The 22,698-nt window shown below is 44.4% G+C and overlaps 1 pseudogene; it reads right to left on the bottom strand.

Annotated features, from left to right (window-relative positions):
• Positions 1–22,463, bottom strand: part of LOC125429127 — a 158,240-nt pseudogene extending 135,777 nt beyond the window's left edge.
• Positions 22,464–22,698: the final 235 nt, after the last annotated feature.

Here is a 22,698-nt window from a genome sequence, read left to right as displayed (position 1 = left end):
CATTGAGAGAATAAAAGAAAGAAAGAAGTAAGCATTGGCGGGAAGGGGGTGGATTTAAAAGGAAATCTGAGGAAATTTAGGGGAATTGCCTGCTGTCGGTGGTGCAATTATTAAGATAGCAGCACCAAAATTTCGAATTATCTTCATTGAGACCCTACTGATGATACCACCCAGGTTTGAGTGAAGTTTGATTCAAAGGGTCCAAAGTCCTATGGACCCTCCAAGGTGTAACCCCCATCTCCTATTAGCTCCCATTGGAAACAATGGGGGATGAGGGCACTCCAGCACTGAAGTCCATAACTTTGTAGACTCCCTAATAAACCTCACCAAGCCTGGCTGGTATCATCAGGAGAATCTCCCAAAAAATCCCTGAAATTTTGGTGCTGCTAGCCTAAAAACTGTGCCCCCTGCAGGCCAAAAATGGAAAACCACTGAAAATACAAAAAATCCCACAAATGAACCTGCAATTTTTAAGCCCCCCACAGGGGGGGTGCCCTGGAGCAACACTGCCCGCTTTTGCCCAATGGGAGGAGGCGCCTCTGGTTGTTTTTTCCTTCCTCTGCCAAGTGCATCCTTGGAGTGTGTCCTTGGAGCTTGAAGGTGCAGAGTTGTGGTAGATCATCCCCATGCCCCAGCTTGTGGAGCATGGTAACTAAAGCACGATCATCTTTAAATGGCAGGGCAGAGAGTTACAGGTTTTGGATAGCAGGAGGTGGATCCCAGTTTAGTTGCTTGCACTCTGAGAGAAGTGAGAGGAAGGGGTGGAAGGTGTCACCAAAAGGAGACTTGGCATGGGTTGAGGGGGCAACCAGATGGAATAGGAGAGGCTTAGCGAGTCCATTCCTTCACAACCATTAACACACATCTTTACTGCAAAAGCTCATTCTGTTTGAGATATTCCACAAGAAATGTGCATCTAAAACCTGAACTGATGTATTTCACACTGTTACCATTATTTTGATGCACTGCAGCTTGCCAGCCCTCGTCTCTTCCTAGTCATAGTATATGTTCCATACAGTGGAAAGCCACCACACATAAAACTGTCCAAAAATGTTCTCCTAACAAGGGATATTCTTAGAAAATACTTTCCTCTGATATTAGTGGTTTCACCTTCAAGCAACCATTCAGAAAATAGGACACAGAAACCACAGAGATGGGATTTGGAGAGATGTGTATTAACTCTGTTCTGGGAAGATTAAGAGCAGAGCCCAAAATAAAAAGAGACAAAATGATAAGCAAATGACCTAAAGAATATTCCCTGTCGGTGAAGAGATCAGAAATTAAAATGGGGTAGGTTATGCTTCAAAGCAAAACAAAAAAAAATGTAATACTACATTGTTGCATACATACTTTGTACAGCTTGACTCACAGGTTTTACAAGGACAATGACAGTTCTATTGTTCCAAGAAGATAACACCACTTGTTGACTAACTAACTGATCAAGCCTATGCTTTTAAATAGAAGCTGACACATCTGCTTTAAGCAGCACTCTGTGCATTCGAGAATAACTTGAAAAGGAAAGAGAAGGGCTTGCACTTCCTCTGCTATCCCTTAGGTACTGCTCTTGTCTGGCAGATCCATTGCTCACTGGTTGGGAAAGGGACTTTGTGGCAGGGAAATCCAGCCTGAGGGGCTCTATCTTTCTCTGTACTGGAAAGGAAGACCAGGTGCTGAGCTACAGATATAAACTTCAGAAGTTACGATGATAGGGAGACAAAGAATGCAAAATGAAGAGTTAAACAAAGCACCCAAGAACATAGGAGTGGTAAAGCAACAATTTACCTCTGAATTCTCTCTATCATCAAATAAGAACGAGACAGGTTATTATATGGATTGTGCGATATTCTGTGTTTGGCATGTGGCAGGGCTTGCTGTATCTCTGTTATAATGATGGGATTTGTATGAAAAAACCCACAAAACCTTTTCTATTTTGGCAGAAAAAACTCACATTTAATAATAATAAAAACCCACTGTCTTCTAGTTTGTAGCCTGTTTGATTGTGAGTCTTAGAGGACTAATCCCCAAGCCCCCCCTGCTCTATCTCCGGGCAAAGTTAAACAACACAGAGATACCAAAGGTTTGATTATGAAATGACCTGTTAAAAATGTTGGGCAGTTCTGCTAAATGTTAGCCACCTGTGAGGTAAATAACTCAGTTCTCATTACACCTGCTTCTGGCCTACTGTGGGGAACACTCTTGCCTTCTTCTCCACCTGGATTTTTTAACCCATCATGCCAAGGAAAGTCCAAACATAAACAAAAACCAAACTTTCCTTCACTAAATGGGAATGTAAAGCTTTTGGTGTTCAAATATGAACAAAATATGAAATGAGGAAGACTATGAGGTAGCACCACTTCTAATTGGCTGGTCAGAGGGTCTGGACCCTATCTGAGGAGACTGTCAGTGAAAAACTTTTCTTCCACTAATATCCCTGCCATTCAGCTCTGTAGAGCTTCCCAGGCCGTACTAATAAAATGGGAAATTAGCTGAGAAGGGGGAAAGGGTTGGACTCAGTTCTGTCCCTCACAGGCGGTTTCCCACTCAACCCTGATGAGATTACACTGGTGTTGGAGAACTCCATGGAATCAAAAGACATTCTTAGACTTTACTGAGCTCCACAGCTCAAATGTCAAATGAGATAAGTAACATGAAGAATTTCTTCAACACTCCTGTTTAGCCAGCAGCTATAGGGAAATCTTCTTTCTCTCCCCCTCCACCAATAGTAGGTTTTAGGTCAGCCAGATTCTTGAATCTCTCCATGTCAAGTGATGTTTTGTGCATGGGGAAAAAATTAAAGCTCTTTAACACCTCATGAAGTCACAGAGTGAGTCTCATTGATGTATTTTGTTTTTTTTAAAAATCAAAAATCAGTGGTACATCTGGAACTCTAGAAACATTATTCTCTTATATGCCCTAAATAAGAAATGTGCCAAAATTCTAGTTCTGGAGAAATACTAGTGAGTACAGTTTGTCCAGATAGTGTGTAGAATATAGAAAATGGTCCCCACAGGAAATCCTGATCTTCTGGACTTTCCACATATGGTCCTAAATGTTGCTATCTGTCCTTTAGATCAATGATGAAATTCATAGCATGCCCAGTTCTGTTTCACTACAGGCTTTAGAAAAGAGGAAAAGACTTTCAGATTCCACACAAATTCTGTTCTTGCTGCTGTACAGTCCTCAGACACTGCTGGCTATAGCCAGCCTTTCCTTATTAATACTACTGAAATGCTCGCAGGGATCTCCACATTCCGCGGACCATGCCACAAAAGCAATGGCCAAATTTTCGAGGAACTCTAGTCCACAGAGACTCAAGCCAGAAAGTTTTCCTGTAAGTCCTAGTGCCTTGGGAAGAATCAGATGCGTTTCTACACGAACAATTACAGGATTATTGCCATCCGATTGTTACTGGCAACGCTGCAGCTTAACAGAGTGTTCGCATGGGAGGGCGCTCTGTAGACAGGTAGCCCATCGACTGAACCCCGGTACTTTGCTGCGGCTGCACTTTGCAAACGGCGTTCTTTTTTTCCCAGGGTGAATGTCGCGAGGCGTTAGAGCCAGGATTGGCAAGTGTGGGCTGCCGTTATGGGGGGGCAGGCTCTGCCGCACCCGATTCCCTGGCGAGCGCTTCCGCATGAGCCACCCGACTGCGGAGAATCCGTTGTTGAAAAGACAAGCTTGGTGAAGCGATTTTGGAATAAACCGTTTATTGTGCCCGCTGGAAGCGTTCCACGCGCTCGCTGCAGCGTCGTTTCTGCAGTGATGGCTATCACGAGAACTCCCTATAGCAGCTGTTTTTACCGTCAGCTTTTACCCGGCTTTTTTGGCCCGTGCAGAAGCGGCCTCAGTGTCCTGCTCACATTAGCAGAAACAGAGCATACATGCATGGGGGGAACAAGAGGCGGGGAGAAGGGAGAAAGAGCTCTCTCAGGTATTTAGATGAAAAGCCGAATTACCCCAAATTTCCTCAGATCAAAATACAGCACAGACCTTCCATCACTCAGAAGCCATGAAGGGAGGATCAGATGGCAGTGTACTCAGCTTCCAAAGCCGGTGACGCTTGGTAAGCTTGGAAAGTGGTCCTGTCCTGCATGGGCGATCTTATCAGCAGGGGAGTCATGCACAGCGAACAGAGCAAGGTGGTGGCAGCGGCAGCGGCAGCTCAAAACATCCAAATCACATAAAGCGATCTTGGCAGGATTCAACTTGCCAGCTGCTACTCTGAACGCAATGAAGCAAAATTACGTGCAAGCAGAAACCCCTGCTTTCCTGCACTCTTTCCGTTACCCTTCTCCTTTCTTTTTCGTGATCATTAGCAGAAGCAAATGAACAGCCAAGAATTAAGAATTTAATCAGGCTTTAAATTCACACAAAAGCAGTGAAATAACAGCCTCAGCTCCCAAAGAGAAGAGGAGCTGCTAATGGCGGCACTTACACTTGGCTCTGGATTGAGTGTTTTTGCATGCATGCACACATAGCGAGGGGAGGAGGGAGGAAGGAGGAAGAAAAGAAAGCACTCCCCCCCCCCTCCAATCATTGGCAATCGTAACATCAAAATAATTCTAATAAAGATAACAAAAGCGAAACTAAGGTACATCGGGCTTAAAAAAAAACTTGGTTTTGTTCATGGGGATTCCCCCCCTCCTTTCAATTTAGCTTTCCTGAAGCAAACATATATATCCGCACTTTTTTGGAATTGGAGATGATAGTTAGAATAGGCCTTGTACATCTATTACTTCCTACATATATGATTTTTGCAGTGTGGAATCTGTATTTCAAAACTTCTGCCAGATCTAACATATGTGTCTGTGTTCCCATTCTCTCTCTTCCAAGAGACTACACCACCCCCACTATATTACAAAACACCAGTCCTATATTTATTTTCAGGAAAATAAATCAATTACTTAAAAAAAAGAGTCAAGAACACTGCTGGATTACAGGGTTATCAAGGATGACAGGGTTTTATGAATGGAAGACACACACTGATCTTTCAACAATAAGGGGAAATGGATATAGAAAGAGTTCAGGGTAACAGGAGTTACACTCCCTAGAGGCCCATATTTGCCAATGATTCAGAAGCCCATCGGCTTCTACCGTTGTTCTGTTTCCACCTTATTCCCTTACTAATAAGAGTTTCACCTCCTGGGTTGCTGAGCACCCACTCTCTCCCTCTTCCCACACAATAATTAAAGGGAGATAATAACAGTCAAAGTGTGATCACAACAAAATAACTGCCAAGAGTCACGAAATACAAGATGGACTAAAACCTCCACACATTCCTAGAGATGATAAAAACAAAACTCTCGAGATTCAGATGCTTTCATTTCTCAGGCTACCTTCTACAAACTGAACTCCGTAATCCACAAAGAAACACATTTCCTGGTCCATGTTTAGACAGGAAAACAGAGCTTCTCCGAAGCTGTAATGGAATCTCAACAAAACAGCTCAGCTAGTGCTTTACTGCTGAGTAGCATCAAAATGAAAGCAAACGGTGTAAAAATTAAGACCCTCCCCTTTCTATTGCTCCATCACCATCATGTTGACTAAGAATTCATACATGACAGAACTCAGGTATCTTCTCCAACCTTTAGAATCAGCGTAAAGTCAAATCTGAACCCACAAGCCTCATCATCTACATAGATAAAATAGTTTTGGCACAGGCTTATCTCTGCGATCTGTAGAAGTCCTATTCTAGTAATAGGGACAACAAATATGAAGGGCAGATGAGTTTGGAGCCCTGGCAATAACAAAGAAAAAGCACACAGCACAAATTACTCATTTCTCCCATCTTCCACAACTCCCTTCCACCCTCCCAGTGCAGTGAACTAGGGGAGATTTCTGGAGTATTCATGAAACCTCTGAAACCATCAACCAATAATGGTAACACTATGGTACTGCAAGTGCCCCCCAGTGTAAACTTTCTTTCATGGCCTCTTGCACCTGGCTCTTTCTGAAAAATTTTCCTTCATAGCTCATATACCGCCATATATACATGCCTTGTGAGCACAAACCACATACATCTGATGAATTGGCTCTACCGTCCCACTGAAACTTTATGCTATAATTAAAAAATGGTTACTGTATATACTCGTGTATGAAGTCAACCTCAAGCATATAAGTTGAGGCACCTAATTTTACCACATAAAACTGGGAGAAACTTATTGACCTGCATTGATAAGTTGAGGGTGGGAAATGCAGCAGTTACTGGTAAGCCTGCTTCTCCCTTTAAAATCCCACTCAGAAAGGGGGAGGGTGATTTAAAGGGAGAATCTGGGGAAAATTTGAGGGTGCTCTGTCAAAGGGAGGAATTGCTTTATGTTAGCAGTACCATTCACATTTCAAGAGTATCTTTAGGAGACCTCACTGATGATACCACCCAGGTTTGAGTGAAGGTTGGTTCAGGGGGTCCAAAGTTATGAACCCTCAAAAGGGTAGCCCCATCTACTATTAGAAGGCTTCCATTGGGAAACAATGGGGGATGGGGAGCACTCACTTTATGGATCCATAACTTTGTGGACCCCATGAATCAAACATCACTCAAACCTGGCTGGTATCAGCAACGAGTTTATCCTGATGATATTGTCACCCAGTTTTAGTGAATTTTTTTGGTTCAAGGGGTCCATAGTTATGGACCCTCAAAACTCAACCCCATCTACCTTTAGCTCCCATTGTTAACAATGCGGGATGGGGGGATCCCCTTTGGGGGTCCTTTTCATAACTTTGGTCCCCCTGAACCAAACTCTTCTTTACCAAACTAACAGTATCATCAGGAGTGTCACCTGATGATAGCCCTGAAATTTTGGTTTCGCTAGCCTAAAACTGCAAGCTCCCTGGAGGCTCGACAACAAGTAAAATCCTAAAATATTTTTTTTGTAAAATTACACCTCACTTTCGCATATAAGTCGAGGGGGGGGGCTTTTTCAACACAAAAAATGTGGCACTGAAAAAAGTCAACTTATAATGTTGAGTGTATATGGTAGTCGCTGAGTTTATTAACCCATCTTCCTCCAAATCAATACAAAAGTAATGCAAGCACTTTCTCTTTCCTTTCCCCTTCATGCTTAAGACTTTCACTTCATCCTTTAACTTAAAGGTAGAAAGGAACACAAGGTTGTTCTATCCAAATCATGTATTTCTGGAACACACAGCTAGCATTAACCTTCGAGTTCACATTGTCCCAATGAATGATCACCCAGCATTAGATGTGGAGTGCTTAAGAGCAGCAGACTCTAATCTGGTGAATTAGGTTTGGATTCTCCACTCTTCTACATGAGGTGGAGGGACTCTTCTCTGATGAACTGGATTTGTTTCCCTGCTTCTCCACATGAAGCCTGCTAGATGACCTTGAGGTAGTCACACTTCTCTCCAAACTCTCTCTGTCTGTTGAGGGGAGGGGAGAGTGCCAAGGCAATTATAAGCATTTGAGAGACTCCTTTTAAAGAAGTTAGAGCAAGGGGGAGCATAAAAAATCAACTTCTCCTTTCCTTTACACCCCAAACTGAGCATTACAGGAAGCACAAATTTGGTATTCAAAAATAAATTAGGCAATTCAACAGCATACATATAAATGGACTTTATTGTTCTCCAAAATATTCACAATATGCATGCTTTTTTTCTGAAAGCAATATTCTGAGTACCTTGTAGAATCTAGAATTTTTTTTGATATGAGGTGGGAATAGTGTTTATCTAATTACCACCCCATCCTTTTGTTCAACGCTATAAATAGGAGAGCTCAATTTAAAAAAGAAGAAAAGAGGACAGAAAGACTCAGTGGATAAATTAAGGGCAATAATACCATATCAATAAGAAAAACATAACTGGAGAGCTGACAGAGGATGGCTATTGGTGACAATCTCTACTGTCTAGCTGGTTGTGGGTTTTCTGGACTACATGGTTGTGGTCTGGTGGTTTTAACTCTTAATATTCTCAGTCCGTATCTATGGTATTGAGGTAATCTTTAGAAGCAGGTCATGATACAATGTGTTTCCCTCAATGGCCACCATGGCCACCCTGGCCCAGAAAGCCCACAACAACCAGTTGATTCCAGATGTTAAAACCTTCACCAATACAAGCTCTATTATACCGGAGTTCTTTGCAGGTGTTGTTTTTAACATTTGAAATATTATCATCCAAACTATGAGTGCAGAACCTTTTCTTTCTTAAAGTAAAACCACAGATTATTAAAAATCCATATCACACCTCTGATGTGAAATTCTGTCCACACAGGAAATCATGTAAAAGGAAACATCAGCAGGTTGAAGTGTAATTAAAAAGTGGATTCTTCCCACTCCCCAGTCTCTCTTTCAAATAACATTTGAGAAAGCAAAAGCAAAACACACAGAAGCCGATGAAATGATTATGAGCCATGTTTTGAAAATGCATCAACATGTTGATTAATTAGGGGTCACCAGCTCCAGATTGGGAAATTCCTAGAGATTTGGGGGGGTGGAATCTGGGGAGAGGGGAGGTTGGAGACAGTGTGGAGTGTAGTGGCCAAGAGCAGGTGTGGCTTCTAATCTGGAGAACCAGGTTTGATTCCCTCCGCTCTGCCACTTGAGCTGCAATGGAGGATTATCTGGTAAACTTGATTAAAGGCTTGTGCACTCCTAACACATGCCAGCTGGGTGACTCCTTGGATTAGTCACAGTTCTTAGGAGCTCTCTCAGCCCCACCCACCTCACAGGGGTGTTTGTTGGGGAGGTAGGGAGTAAGGGAAAGCGGAGATTTGTAAGCCTTTGACCCTCCCCTTTGCAGGGAGGGGGGGTGTAATGTCATAGAGCCTATCTTCCAAAGGACCATTTTTTCTCCAAGGGTTCAACCCCACCCCCTACGCCCATTACATTGTTTCCAATTGGAACTAATAGGACATGGGGGCTATACCTTTGAGGGTCCATAACTTTGGAACCAAACTTCACCAAACCTGGATGGCATCATCGGGAGAGTCTCCTAAAGATACCCTGGAATTTTGGTGCTGTAAGCTTAACAATTGCACCCTGACAGCAGACACCCTCAACATTTCCCCAGATTCTCCTTTTATATCCACCCCCTTTGGCATGGATTTAAAGGGAGAATCTGAGGTCTTCGATTTAAACATTGAAAGTGATGCTGTTTAAGGGTGGGGGAGAATCCACCCCAAAGACAGCATCACTCAATGTTGTTTTAACTAAGGTACCCCAGATTCTCCCTCTCTTTAAGGTGTGATTTAAAAAGGAGAATCTGGGCTTTCTAGATTTAAACAACATTGAAAGTGATGCTGTTTTGTGGGTGGATTCCAGCATCACAGCAGCGTAACCTTCATTGGGGCTTCCTGCAAAACTCATATTTTGCACAGGGCTCCATTTTCCCAGCTACGCCTCTGCCCAGAGGGGAGGAAAGAATAGACTGCCGGACTGGGAGCCCAGCTGAGTGGGGGGGCGGGGGGGGGGGGGGGGGGAATCTGCTGTCCCTGGCCTGAGAGAGCTGCTTTTATAAACACTGAGGGGTGGGGGGGGGGCTTGGGAGGCTTGGCCATGCCCTGTGGGCTGGTGGGGCATGGCCCTGCCCCCAACCCCCCCCAAAAAAAACCTATTCCTACGTCATTGTTTCAAGTATACTTGATCTGTGTAAGAACTGAACAAGAAGGCAACATTTTGTTGGCGATTTTCAGAGTAAAGGCTTCATAGCAGAAGCCATTTCTCTTTAATTGGAATGGACCCCTAGCAACGCATATTCAAAGAGCTGCATAGGAAAACCTCCACACTGACTTTGGACAGAAAGCCACTATAAAAGACATACTGGAAAACTTGTAACTGGCATGAAAAAAAGCCAAGAAGTCAATCCAAACTTGAATCAAAAAATCGAGATAAACCACTCTTTTCCTCCTGGATCTTCTGAAAGTCTTTGTTGAACCTAAACTGAAACAGAGCCACAAGAAAAAAGCATCTAAAAATAAAGGTTTTCAGATCATCTGATGTGGTATATTCACTGCATCTCTCTGAACTAGAAGGAAAGAAAACCAGAACTAGAAGGAAAGAAAACCAATATCTGGGAAGATTATGTCAGATTGAATCAAGAACAGAAGAATTGGCTTGTTAATGCATGCAGCCCCAGCCACTGTCCTAAACTGGACCAACCTCAGCTGCAGGGTGAACCTGAACCGGAATGGAACCAAGAAAGTCAGCGGGCTGGAATTTCTGGGCAAAACTGGACCACAGAAGCAAAAACTTGAGCTGGGCTGCAATAGGAGGGCTGTGTGCTTCCACTTGACAAGGCACGTGGATTCAGTTCAATGCCTAATAACCGTGACATTGTGTTCTGGAGCAGATTGCTTCTCCTAAATATGTTCTTCACCAGAGAAGACCCACGTCAACATTACATTACTCTGCAAGGTCAGCTTAACGAGGGGAAGATAAGGCCATCCCCTCCACTTTCTCCAATCAAGAACAACCTTAGCGGTACACATGAAAATCGCGACACCAATTTCTGCACAATTGCTTTGTACTAAATTGCTGACACCTTAAAGAGGCTGGACAAGGGGAGGGGGAAGCCAATTTGGGAAGACGAGGAAAAGGCTAAAGGCCACACCAGGGGGAAAAGGGAGATAGGAAATCGCTCGATGATTTCAAGCAAGTCTCTTGGAAAAGCAGAAAGTAGCTGGGTCATGCATCAAACAAGCCCAATTGAATAAAACCCAAGTGCTGCAGAAAAATGACAGAAGCGATGATATTAATATAAATATTGGATACTAATGATCAGCAACTGGCATGGTAACTTCTAACACCAGGGTGACTCTGAACTCAAACTGACCAGCACAGGGAAAATATATTCCTTTGTCATTGATCTGCAGAATTGAACAGATGAACAACCACTGTGAGATTTGCCTTTTAATGGAGACAAAATTCAGCCTCCACAACCAGAGTTAAGGTGCAGTGCTAACCCATCCTGGCCCACATGTGCTGGTGTCAAGTGAAAAGCTTACCATGCAGGAGATGAACCTCAAGAGCTGTATGCAATCCATCAATGCATAATGTTCAACCATCCCAGAAAGCATTAAAGATAAGTTTGAGTGGCTGCTGTTGGAGGAAATGTTCTACTCTACAGAGAGGAGTGAAGGAGGGAGAATATGCCAACAGAGACAACTATTCAATTAGGCAAAAGGACAGCATGGATGTGTGTAAGCATACACAATAAAAAGCAAGACAATGATTCCAGTGAAAGCAGAAGGGGTATCAAGGAGAAATGGTGCCTGGGAGGAGGGGTTAGGGACGGGGCTCGCACTGCAAGCCTCCTATCTCTCTCTGCAGGCTGGCTCCTGCTGTCCCCTAGGATAGTGAGGAGGGCAAAAAGCCAGCCCACACTAGGAGGCCAGGGGCATCCGGGCTTGGCGGGCGGTGGGTGGCCGGAAGGTGGGCGCCATGGCCGAAATGTCGCCACCCGAGCCCCACCCCCCCTGCACGGGGAGCGTGAGTCGCTACGGTGGCGTCACCGGTTGGGAGTGCATGCTGTTTCTAAAGTCATGTGGGGAGAACCCTCGACGTGACTGAAAGGACATTAGCCCAGGAACACGAGGTAACCCCATGTCACCAGGTGGCCGTTACACCTCTGAGTGAAAGATTATAGGCTAGCAAAAAATTCACAATTAATCTGAGGCTGAACCAGAGACTACCAATATAATTCTAGTAAAAGCTGATCAATAGAAGCCGAAAGTTAAGTACATACAGTCCTTAATAACACACTGCAAACCAACTGGAGTAGGACAGTTCCTCCACTGCACAGATATTTCCAAAACATCTGGCTAGGCAGGTTTCAACAGGCCAAGCCTGAAAGATGCAATCAGTTCCATCAAAGATCCCTTTCCATATTCTGATGCTATAGACCTTGCTGCCAGGAAGCATTGTTTCTACAGCATTTATTCAGAGTTTCATCCTACCTCACGCCTTTTTGGCTCATTCTGCTGCTGTTGTCACAGTTTAGTATATCCATTATTATCTGCTTCTCACCTCCACTCCTTCAGCTTTTCTTCTCAGCTGTGCTCAATGGACATCTTTCTTGCAGCAGAAATGGGCCAGGGGTAGTACATACTAGTTATTAGTCCCTCAAAATAAAGACCATGTACACACTGATGTTTCCTTTGCTCTGGAATTTAGTAGAATTATCAGAATATCAGACTAGAGTCTGGTGTAGCTCAATGAGGACTGTTGGAATGTGCTTGGGAGAGCCACGTTCAAATCTTGCTAGTGTACTTGATTTGCTAGGTAGCTTTAGTCAAGTCTTTGCAGATTTGGTTCATCTTCTAGCACAACTGGAATGGTACAACAGACTTACCTCACAAAAGGTTCTTTTGTACAGATCAAGTAAATAGGTCAATTTTTGTATTCAGGAAATTTTATAAGTACTGGACAACAAGAGCTGGAACCACCCAAATCTTTGCTATGGAGAGATGAGTTGGGATAAAAGAACCATCTACCAGCTTTTTAACCATGAAGGATTCTATCCCTTAGTCCCTTTCCCTTCCATTATTTTTAGCCTTCTCTCCTAGCAATCTGACACAATTGACCAAAAACAACTCCTGGTATGAGCCACCATATTATGTTCAACTAGTTATCTCCACTGTACCGGGTAGCTCTCCAACCATGGTTATCAATAGAAAGACCCATAAAAATTCCAGCGAAAATAACAGACAATTGTTCAGCACAGAAAGCTTTTAAATCATCAGAATGCTGCTAAGACTGCAATTACACCAAAAAAAGAAAAAGAAAACCCCTAGCCTGTTGTCAACATCAGTAAATTTTGAACATGAATGAAGATGGGGAGACTGCAGTGGCAACATTTTTATCTGGAATCATCAGTCTATTACAGACACTACTGTTAAACCCAAATGGCTGAGCTCCAACTGAAATCACATGAGAAGACTACAGGAATGACTATGGGTGCAACTATGCCAAGAAGTTCCTCTTCTCGAAAGGCGCACAGTCCCAGAGCTCAAAAGGGTAAGCTTTAACTCAAGATGAAATATACTATTCAAGCAGCAGAGACACACACATACACACATTACCACACCTCCATTTCCTTCAGAATCAGGATGGTCTTCTATTCCTGGGAAGAGGACCCTCATGGCATAGGCATGCGATAATCCAAGAAGGGGATGCCCGCCCCATCCAAGTCATTGGTCAGCTCATGAATATCAGTCTGCAGCTCCGCAAAGGCTGGAAAGGAAAAAGTAGAATTATGATACCAATTCCCCACCTATAGTTGATCAAGGGGTTTGTAGCTCAGTGCGGTAGAATATCTGTTTTGCACATACAAGGTCCCTGGTTCAATCCCCTGCAAATTCCAGTGAAAGAGAGATCATGCACTAGCTGATATGAAAAAACCACTGCCTGAGACTCCAGGAGAGCTGCAGCCAGTCAAACTGCACCACCATACTGACCTTAAGGCCCTTTCCCGCGACGTGGCACTGAGCGGGGGTTACATCGGCATAAATTATGCTGATGCATCCCCAGGACCGTTTCCGCTGGATAGATAATAGTCCCAGTAGGGGCGCCAGAGAGAAAGGCGCCAGCCGCGCTATTAGGCTGTGCCTTCCTCAACTGGTATTCACCTGCTTCCCTGCTGGTCTCCGTGTCTTGCTGCTTGGGAGGCCAGGGGGGACATGCCCCCCCTGGCCTCTGCAACCAAACAGTGAAACCAGAAGGAGAAAGGTAAGCCCGCTGAGGGAAGAAGGAAGGGAAACGCTGCCTTCCAGCAGCCCCTTTTGAAAAACCTGGCTCTTGGCATTTCCATGCCACTTGGAGTGCTACCAGTCGCACAGCTGCTGTGTTGCAGCAGCGCCTGCTGTCGTCCCTAGTGCTGGCTTCTTATTCCACCCGTGTGGAAAGAGCCCTTGACTGTCCTGATTCAATCAATGACAGGTTACACCTGTATTTGTCAGTAGACCTAAGCCTGCCCATAAGGGCAATAAGGTTTTATTTTTTGGAATCAGGGGAATTAACTAGTAGAGACCTCATCCTGGTATGGCATAAACAGAAAAACCAAAATTGGCAATGCAGGGGTAATGGCCCCTCTGGAACTAGCAGGAGAGAGGAGACAAAGAGAAAAAACCAAGATGGCCTGAATTACTGAAACTGAATTGGAAGGGATTCTTTCAATAACACCTTGTCCTGAGGCATAGCTGGAAGACAAGCGTGCAGCCCCGAGCCAGCACTTGGTGAAGAAGTGCCCTCATCCCTATGAATACGAAAGGGCAGTGAGAATGACAAAATACAGCTGGAGATTCCTTTTGAAAGGGACCACTGGAGGAGGACAAGAGAAAAAGCTCTAAACTGCAAGCATGTCCTCACCTTGGGAGAGATGGAGCAAGAATTTGGTGGGTTAGCTGCCAGGGCTGGGCAGGGGGGGGGCAAAAGGAGAGCAATGGCACCCACTGTATCTTTAATTGCACCTGCATGTGGAAGCAGGGTTGTTTGGTTGATGCAGAAGTTCCTACATGTTTTACAAGCAAAGGGAAAAAATGTGTGTGTGGGTGGGGAAGGGGACAGAAAAAATTGAATTAATGGCACTTTAAAGGAAGCTGGGAAGCAGCAAAGGGCTGTAGGCTGATCATTTTGATGAGAAAAACAAACCGTCAGCTTGAAAGGCACACCTATCTTATCTGTAACTAGTGGGACTAGAAAAGAGAAAAGGCAGAGAAGATATTGCGGCTTTTAATTGAAAAGCAGATCCTTTGTATCTGCCAGGCTGTGGAAGACGAGGGCGAAATCCCCTCCACAGCCGCTCCCTCCCTCCCTCCCTTTCCAATCCTCTCTGTCACTATTTCTATCTACAGGGGCTATTTTTTTCCACTTCCCCCTTTTTTATTATCTCATTTTTAGGTGCCCGCTTCTGTCGCAGCCTCCGGGCCAACTTTGGAGTTGGCAGGGTCATAGCCCCAAGCACTGGCTTGTGGCGCTTATAATGGAGCAATTAGGTTTTTATCAGCAGGATCAGAAGCAGCATTCTGTCCAATTTCTCAGCATCTGTCTGTCACATAATGAGAGACCCACAGCCTTTTGCGAGGCAGGTTCCTCTCTTCCTTTCAAACTTTTCCTGTTTAAAAAAACCCTCACTAACTTCCTCAAACAGTATGAAATACAAATCAGCTGCCTGCAATAACAGAGCTGTTTCAGTTGCCCCTCATCCAACCCCAAAAGGCAAGCTTTCATGGAAAGTGGGTTTCAGAGATTGCAAAGCACTCCTGTAGAGTGCCAGAGGGAGACCTCAAACACTTCTGGTGAATGATCACCTTAGTCACTTGGCCATGAAAAGAAAAAGGTCCACAAGCTCCAACCCATATATAGTGCAAAGCTTTTTTTTTATTAAATAGGAGTTCACTCTCAAGCCTTGCTTCCCCTTCACTGTTTATCATGTATTTTACCTTCTTGGTTGGATCTTAACCTCCTTACTTCTATGTTCCTCACTGACCACTGTGGAGGCAGCCCTTGACCCCTGTGGCACATTCCCCTGACACTGGATACTTTTTTTTTGGCTCATTGGAAGGTGAAGGTCTTGTCTGAGTGGAAGCTCCCAGGGCCAGATGAATCATTGCAACTAAGGACAGTCCTCATGACAAAAAAATGGCACAGTAGAGTCAGAAGGCTTAGGATCCAGCCCACACATAATACCCAATCATCTTATCACAGACACTACCCAGGAATTGTGCCGCTATCAGGGACCCAGGAACACCAGACTCACAGAGGAACACAAAATGTACCAAAACCAAGGTGAGCTGCTGTTTTGCCACATAATTATATATATATGCACAGATTGTTGATTTCAGTATCAGTGTACTATAATATATGAAAGAAATTTTTAATAGGGTTCTTAATCCTACAACTGCTAGGAATGATGATGTTCTCCACAAGGTTAAAACCAAGGTCATAAGCAATGCACCATTTTTTTACTTGGGAAGGATGTTGGGTTCTAGGGTATATGAGTACCGATCCACCCTTTCTTTCATATCATCATGGACCATGCCTTTAGTATATTCCCCACGAGATAGTATAAGTTAAGATGGCATTATTACTACAGTAGAGCCACTTTTTTGTTTGTGTGGGTGGTGTGGCGAGAGGAGGGTTGTATGCGGCAATCCACTTAAATAAGCAAACAACATATATAAGAAAAATGAGTGCAGATGGACAAAACCCTTACTTGAATATAAGGCTGTAGTGGGTCCCACCACCTGTTGCTTATAAGTTACTAGGGGAACAATTGTATGTGGGTGCTGCTCAGATGTGAGTTCTGTGTTATTCAGTGGGGCTTTATTCCCAGCAAGTGTCCCTTAGGATTCCAGTGGGTCTGCTGCTGTCCAGAAGTATAGTTGAAACTCTAAGAATGAGCATCTCTTTAGAAGGCAGTCATGGAAACAAATGCCAAGAAGATAATAAAGCGGGAGCCTTAAGGCTACAACCCACAAACTCCTTATATCAGAGTCACGGGAACTTAATCCCACTAAAGCCATGAAGCAATCCATGGATTGCAGCCTTCGTGTTAAATTATAAAACTCCTTAAACGCCTTTGCCGTAGCAGTATTCTATTAGAGAGAAACCATCCATAAAACAAGTTTATTCTAAAAAAATCTTAAAATAGCTTATGTTATAACATGTCCAGTAAAAAAAAAGCCAGGCCATGGGATTTTAGGACTGAAAAAAAATGTATTATGTCTGTAAATGTCAGTGGGGTAGAAGAAACCAACACAGTGGAAAAGGACAATTGAAAAAAATATGTATTTTTTCCAGGTAGATGAAATGTTTGCAACATTGTTCTGCTCTACCACGTTGCTCCCACCATGTTGCTATTTTAAAAAACCACTTCTGTATTTATTTACTTCATTTATACTTCGCCTTTCTTCCTGAGTGGAGACCCCAAAGGAGGCTTACATCTTGATTCCCACAACAACGCCTTGTGAGGTAGACATTAAGCTGACAGTGTCAGAACTGCAGCCTGTGGTTACCCAGCCAGCTTCCATGGCAGAGTAGGGATTCAAATCTAGGTAACACGGATCTTAGTCCTGACATGCTAGCCACTATTGCGCCACACTAGCTTTCGATCATGGATACTGGAGTAAAAAACAGCATTGATGCCTCTATACGTGAAAACCTTTTGCACAGGGGAAGGATGCATTAGGAACTGGGGAAGCAAAACAAAGAACTGGAAATGAATCCCATTGAAGGAGTTGGGCTAAAAAAATATGAATAGATCTGATAAATAAACTTCAGTTCAAATCACAGAGAAAGACAAATGGGCCAGACAGACTTACCTTCCTTGCACTCAAAGACCACACCGCGGGACTCCAGGTTGTCCATCTGCAGCTGCACCTGAAAGCGTTTGAGGGTGCGATCAGCATCTCCCGGGACTTCCGCTTTATGTGCATAATGAGGACAATGATGATGATGAGCAAGAGAAGGCCCCCGCCGCCACCAGTACCAATGATGGCCGGGAGAGGTCAACAAGTTGTCTGAGTAGATCTGCAGGGTTCCCGGAGAGAACTCAAAGCCTCCAGCCTTGATCTGGAAGACACAGGGAAAGAAAAACATCAAATATTAGCTGCTAGCGTGCTTCCATGTATCAACTGCACCTAGCTGTAACTGAAACGAGAACACTGAGCAGTGTGTTACCAGGATGCTAATGATCAGTTGATGATCCCCAGGTACTGATAGCTAAGAAGAGATCAAGGAATGATTGCTTCTCTTACTTACAAAAAGGGGAGGGAGGGATGTGGCCAGTAACTGAGGAGGAGGACAACTGAGACGCATGTTAGGAGAGGAATGCCAAAGAAGGGCATCTATCAAACAATAGGATCCTGTATTGTGGCTCACAGGACACATGACCACAGTCAACCATAATTTTCTCTTTTTTGGAAGGATCCAGTGCGTAGAGCTCAAGGGTGTAGTCCCCCATCTCTCTTTGTACATTTGCTGAGAAAAGCAGTATGACAGCAAAGTGAAGTCATTTAGAGCAATAGAGAATGGTTCTCCATGGCTCAGAACTTTGGTGTGTTCTTCCTAGTGCTTGGCTTGTGTTTTCTCCACCCAGCTCTTTTGGTCTGCTGTCCATGATCCTGTCCTTGACAGTGGTGAGCCTAAGTCTTGCTCCCCCTCTTCCTGTCACATGACAGGTACCACATGACTTCCTGTTACACACTTGCCACCCAGTAGGCCCTCAAACTCTGTGGATCCAGGGTCCAGAAAAGTTGCAGTCCATTGCCCTAGAGAACTGCTATGGAGCAAAACAAAAATAACTAAAGTTATCTTTCAGTCATTGAAAGCAAATGTTGAACCATTCCTAACTAACCTAAAGAGTAATTGCAGAGGATTAGCCATGCTGGTCTGCTACAAACAAGTATTGTGGCACCTTAAAGACTAACAGCCCAATCCAGAGTGGGGGGGAGCTCTGGGGCTGCTGGGGTGGTTCTGTGAAGGCAGTGCTGTGCCAGCTCCCAAGGGGCTTGTCTGGTGTAAGACAGACCCCAAAACCCTGGTTGCCTGAAAAAATCTCATGGGAAAAAAAAGAGTTGCGCCATGATTTCCTGCAGCATAAGTCTGCAACTGGGGAGGGAGGACATTCCTGGACTGAAACCCTGGTTTAAACGAAGTGAAGTCAGCTCCACCCTGGGAACGCCCCGGTGTGCCTCCTGCTGTGCCAGTGTGCTCTGTATGCTGGCATAGCTCCCAGACACTTCCAGGTTTGGGCACCATGGAGCTGTGCAGCACCCGCATGCCAGCATGTTTGCTCTCTCTGCCGGCAAAGATGCCCCTTAAGCTGGCAGGATCAGCAAACATGCCGGCATGGGCCCACGCTTCTTCTAAAATCCGGTTCACCTCCTCTCCTCTAGATTGGGCTGTAACTCCAGCAGCCAGAACCTGCTTCAGAAAATGCACAAAACATTGCATTTAGTTGGCAGAAATATATTATACCCAAACTGCAAAAGGGTGGGGAATGAGAGAGAGAGATACTATGCAGATTAGACAGAAGGCCCAGCTTCCCAGGACGAGATGTGCTACATCACACTGCAGATGCAAAGAGTACATGTTTTGTACTCAGGAATGTACTCAGATGCAAAGAGTGCATGTTTTGTACTGAGGAGAAAATGCTAGACGTTTTCTTGCACTAGCATATATGGAGGATCAGGCACAGATATGCTTTCAATGGGAAACATAAATGCTGAGGGCCCTCCCTGTCAGTGCTCTCTGGTATCCATATAAACCAATAGATTTGAGTTAACACTTCCAACCAATCATTAAAATAAAATACACCTGAAATCTGCCTTGGCACAAGCTCCTTTTCCGAAGAACGTTGAAACTTATTCCAGCTGATGAAGATAGCAGAGAAGTGGAAATGTTAGAAGGAAAATGGTACCTGCATTGCTAGGTGCCTTACTGAATTTCTTTTTTAAATTCAGGATAGCTTATCAGTATAAATGGGTAATCCAGCTTTCCTAGCTATATCCCAAGCAAGAAAATACATCTTCCAGTCAGCAGTGATTGCTGCCCCTAAAGGAACCAAATGCAAGGGTGGGAAAAGAAACAGGCCTGGCACTGCAGGGTTACATCTCACTTAGCCTGTCCAAAAGAGATCTGATGGGATGCAGACACATGCTGATAAGTTGCCAACGCCTGCAAGGAGCAGGCCGTGAGTTTGATGTCTTATTCAACCAACATTACAATAACAGATGGGATGCAAAGTGATGGATGAGGTGCCTGGAGGAGGAAATGTTTTGGGTCCTGTTCAACCTCCCAAGGCCACGCTGTGCCCCAGAGTGCATCAGAATTGCTCTGCAGCAAACCAGTAGACAGCAAATTCTATTTAACACATTCAGGGAGGAGTAGATGGGAAAGCAGGTGAACAGCACATCTTCTTGGAATCTCAGCATGGATTTACATTTCCCTTCAGCAAACAATGGCTTAGAAATGTCCCCAATAGCTGTGTAGATCATCTAAGACCATCTTGCATATGAAAAACAGTGCCTGGGCAGGGTGTGTATGGCAAAATCATATGAAGAATCCAGTCCATTTGGACAGAACACAGGTGAGGAATGGACATGTTCCAAACTTCTGGGAAATCCTTGTCCTTGTATTTACATATCCATGCACATATGTAGCATTATCTGAGCTTTGATGCTGCCAAGGGAATAACAGAGGTACAATGTAGCCACTGGTGACCACTCCACTTGCGCAATAAAGATTAGCTCTACAACCACATGGAAGTAGTACACTGCTGCTGGGCTGTTTACACAATCACTGTGGTCAGGGCTGTTTACACGACCAGTGACTTGCTTTACCTCCACCTTGTTAATTTTTAGGGAAAGGCAAACATCCACTTGAGGGGAACATAGAGGAGCAGCTGACAGGTTAAATATGCCTGAGCTTCTTGTTCACTAGCATTAGAAATGTGGAGCTAAATAGATGTTTACTGGCAAGAGATGGAGGGAAAGGCATTTGTCTAAGGAAGAGTATGTGTGGGTTGCTAAGTCAGCCATCAGAGGACAAAACTCAAGGAGTGAGCTGAGGTTGGCCAGGGAAGCTCACTATAACCAGAAAAGCTTCTTAGATATCCCAATCTTCCAAAAAGGGAGGGAGGATACTCCAGGAACTACAGGCCAGTCTGACCTCTGTCCCAGGGAAGATACTGGAGCAGATTTTAAAGAGGTTGGTCTGCAAGCACCTGAAGGACAACTTGGTGATCTGGGGAAGTCAGCATGGATTAGGAAAAAATCTTTAGAGTAAGAGTAATTCTGTGGTGGAACTGGCTGCTTAGGGAGATGGTGAGCTCTCCCTCACTGGTAGTCTTCAAGCAGCAGCTGGATAAACACTCCTCAGGGATGCTTTGGGCTGGTCCTGCATTGAGCAGGAGGTTGGACTTGATGACCTGTACAGACCCTTCTACCGCTATGTTTCTATGTCAGGTCACCGGCTATTCTCAGTATGATCAGCTGAGGCAGGTTTGAGTTGGGGCTAGGCGCTGCCTCCCAATACAAATTTAGCCCACAAAATTGCACAAACTATAGGGAGGATTTAATTTGTTTTACAGAACTACATTTTTCCTCTATGCAGCCAACAGATGATCTAGGAGCAGAATTTAAATTGGGGAGGAAAGTTACAGAATCTAGAGGGCCATGCAGATATTCTGCACCAACTGTACGGAGGGATCATATGGGCCTCTTCCAGCAAGAAAAATCAGAAGCAGCCAGTGCCTAGTCCTAAGCTGTCATAGTAGCACATAATACAACAAGGGCACGCCTACCGTCACTTTGTGCTGTCCTGTGAGGTTTGGTGACTCGCAGAGGAGCTGGGTCTCAGAAACCGTGAGGGCACAGGGAGTGTCACCAATAAGCACAGTGTAGTTTAGACGGGAATTTCCAGTTGCTGGAGGAAGCAGGTTACGACCCTTAAAAAAGGAAAGAAAGAGTAACAGTTACTGGTTTTACTGGTAGGCTCTTGCCCTCAGCCTTATGTCTGTTAGACAGGAAGACCTTTCCATTTATCCTCGTTCTCTAAATAAGGTTCCAAAAGATGAGGGACTCTCCAACTCATCTTAAAGGAAATACATGCCCAAGCTCAACCCAAACTATCCTGGCCTGAATAGGAATGACCAAGAGATGATTGGACTTAATCAGAGAGGGATTATTTTCCATCACCAGCTCTGCCACTTCAAAGGTATAAGTCCTGCTCTCGTGCATTATCATTGCCAAGATTTCTACAGGAAAGAAACTCCTCAACACTCAATCCAGGAACACTCAACAACTCCACCCAATGAAAATCTGAAACTGAGGGAAAAATTAACAGCAAACTTAGAGTCAAGATTCACCCAGTCTGAATTCCTAAAGAAAAAAGAACTCTAAGTCAATATCAATATTATCTCTTTCGTTCTAGGGCTTCCAGATACAGTTTTCTCCCTGCAATAGTCTTGCTGGAACCTACTGGGATTCACCAGTGCTTCTGCCACAGGGCCGAATTTAATTTCTCTTTCTGTCCTCCCCAAATGCATGTCTTCTCTAGCTAATTTAACATCAAACAAACATCGGCTATGAAGCCAGCATTCCGAGTGAGAAACTACCTCACATCGCATTGTGCAAGCATAGATGTCAAGGGTTTGCAGAAATGCCAAAAATAAGCCATTACATTTTACAAAGGAAGGGAAAGGAGGAGGAACACCAGTCACGATAGGGAGGAAATGCCTGAGAATAGCAGACACAGAAATGGGGTTGAAGGGAGTCTTACCTTAAGGATGAGTGGGGAGCTTGGCTTGAGTTCTAACATGCCAGAAGGGAGAGACTCAAACACAGGGTCTGGGTAATACACAAAGTTAGTTTTGTTGATGATCAGCAAGGCCTGGACATTATCCATGACAAAACCAATCTCATCTGGGCGGTCACCAAGCTCGGAGGGGCTCCGGACTGGGTTGTCAATAGAGGGAGCGTAGCACACCATGGTGGTATCATTGTAGACAGTGCAGTTCTGCAAAGGAATAAACCATTCGATGTAGTCAACATCATCTCTCACTTATTTCATTTGATCTCAAAATACAAAGCAAGGTCCAGGACAATCAGTTCCTGAAAGGAGATCTGTGCATTTTCTCCTTCCTGGGGTCATAGGACTCGATAAATTGTGTTTGTGAATGGTTGGGGGGCGGGGGGTGGGGGGTGGCGTGTTTCCAAATAGCAGAAAGACAGGGCAGAATGAAGAA

The sequence above is a fragment of the Sphaerodactylus townsendi genome, linkage group LG03 (genome assembly GCF_021028975.2).
Source record: "Sphaerodactylus townsendi isolate TG3544 linkage group LG03, MPM_Stown_v2.3, whole genome shotgun sequence".
NCBI classification, from domain to species: domain Eukaryota; kingdom Metazoa; phylum Chordata; class Lepidosauria; order Squamata; family Sphaerodactylidae; genus Sphaerodactylus; species Sphaerodactylus townsendi.
This window is presented reverse-complemented; position numbering and strand designations above follow the sequence as displayed.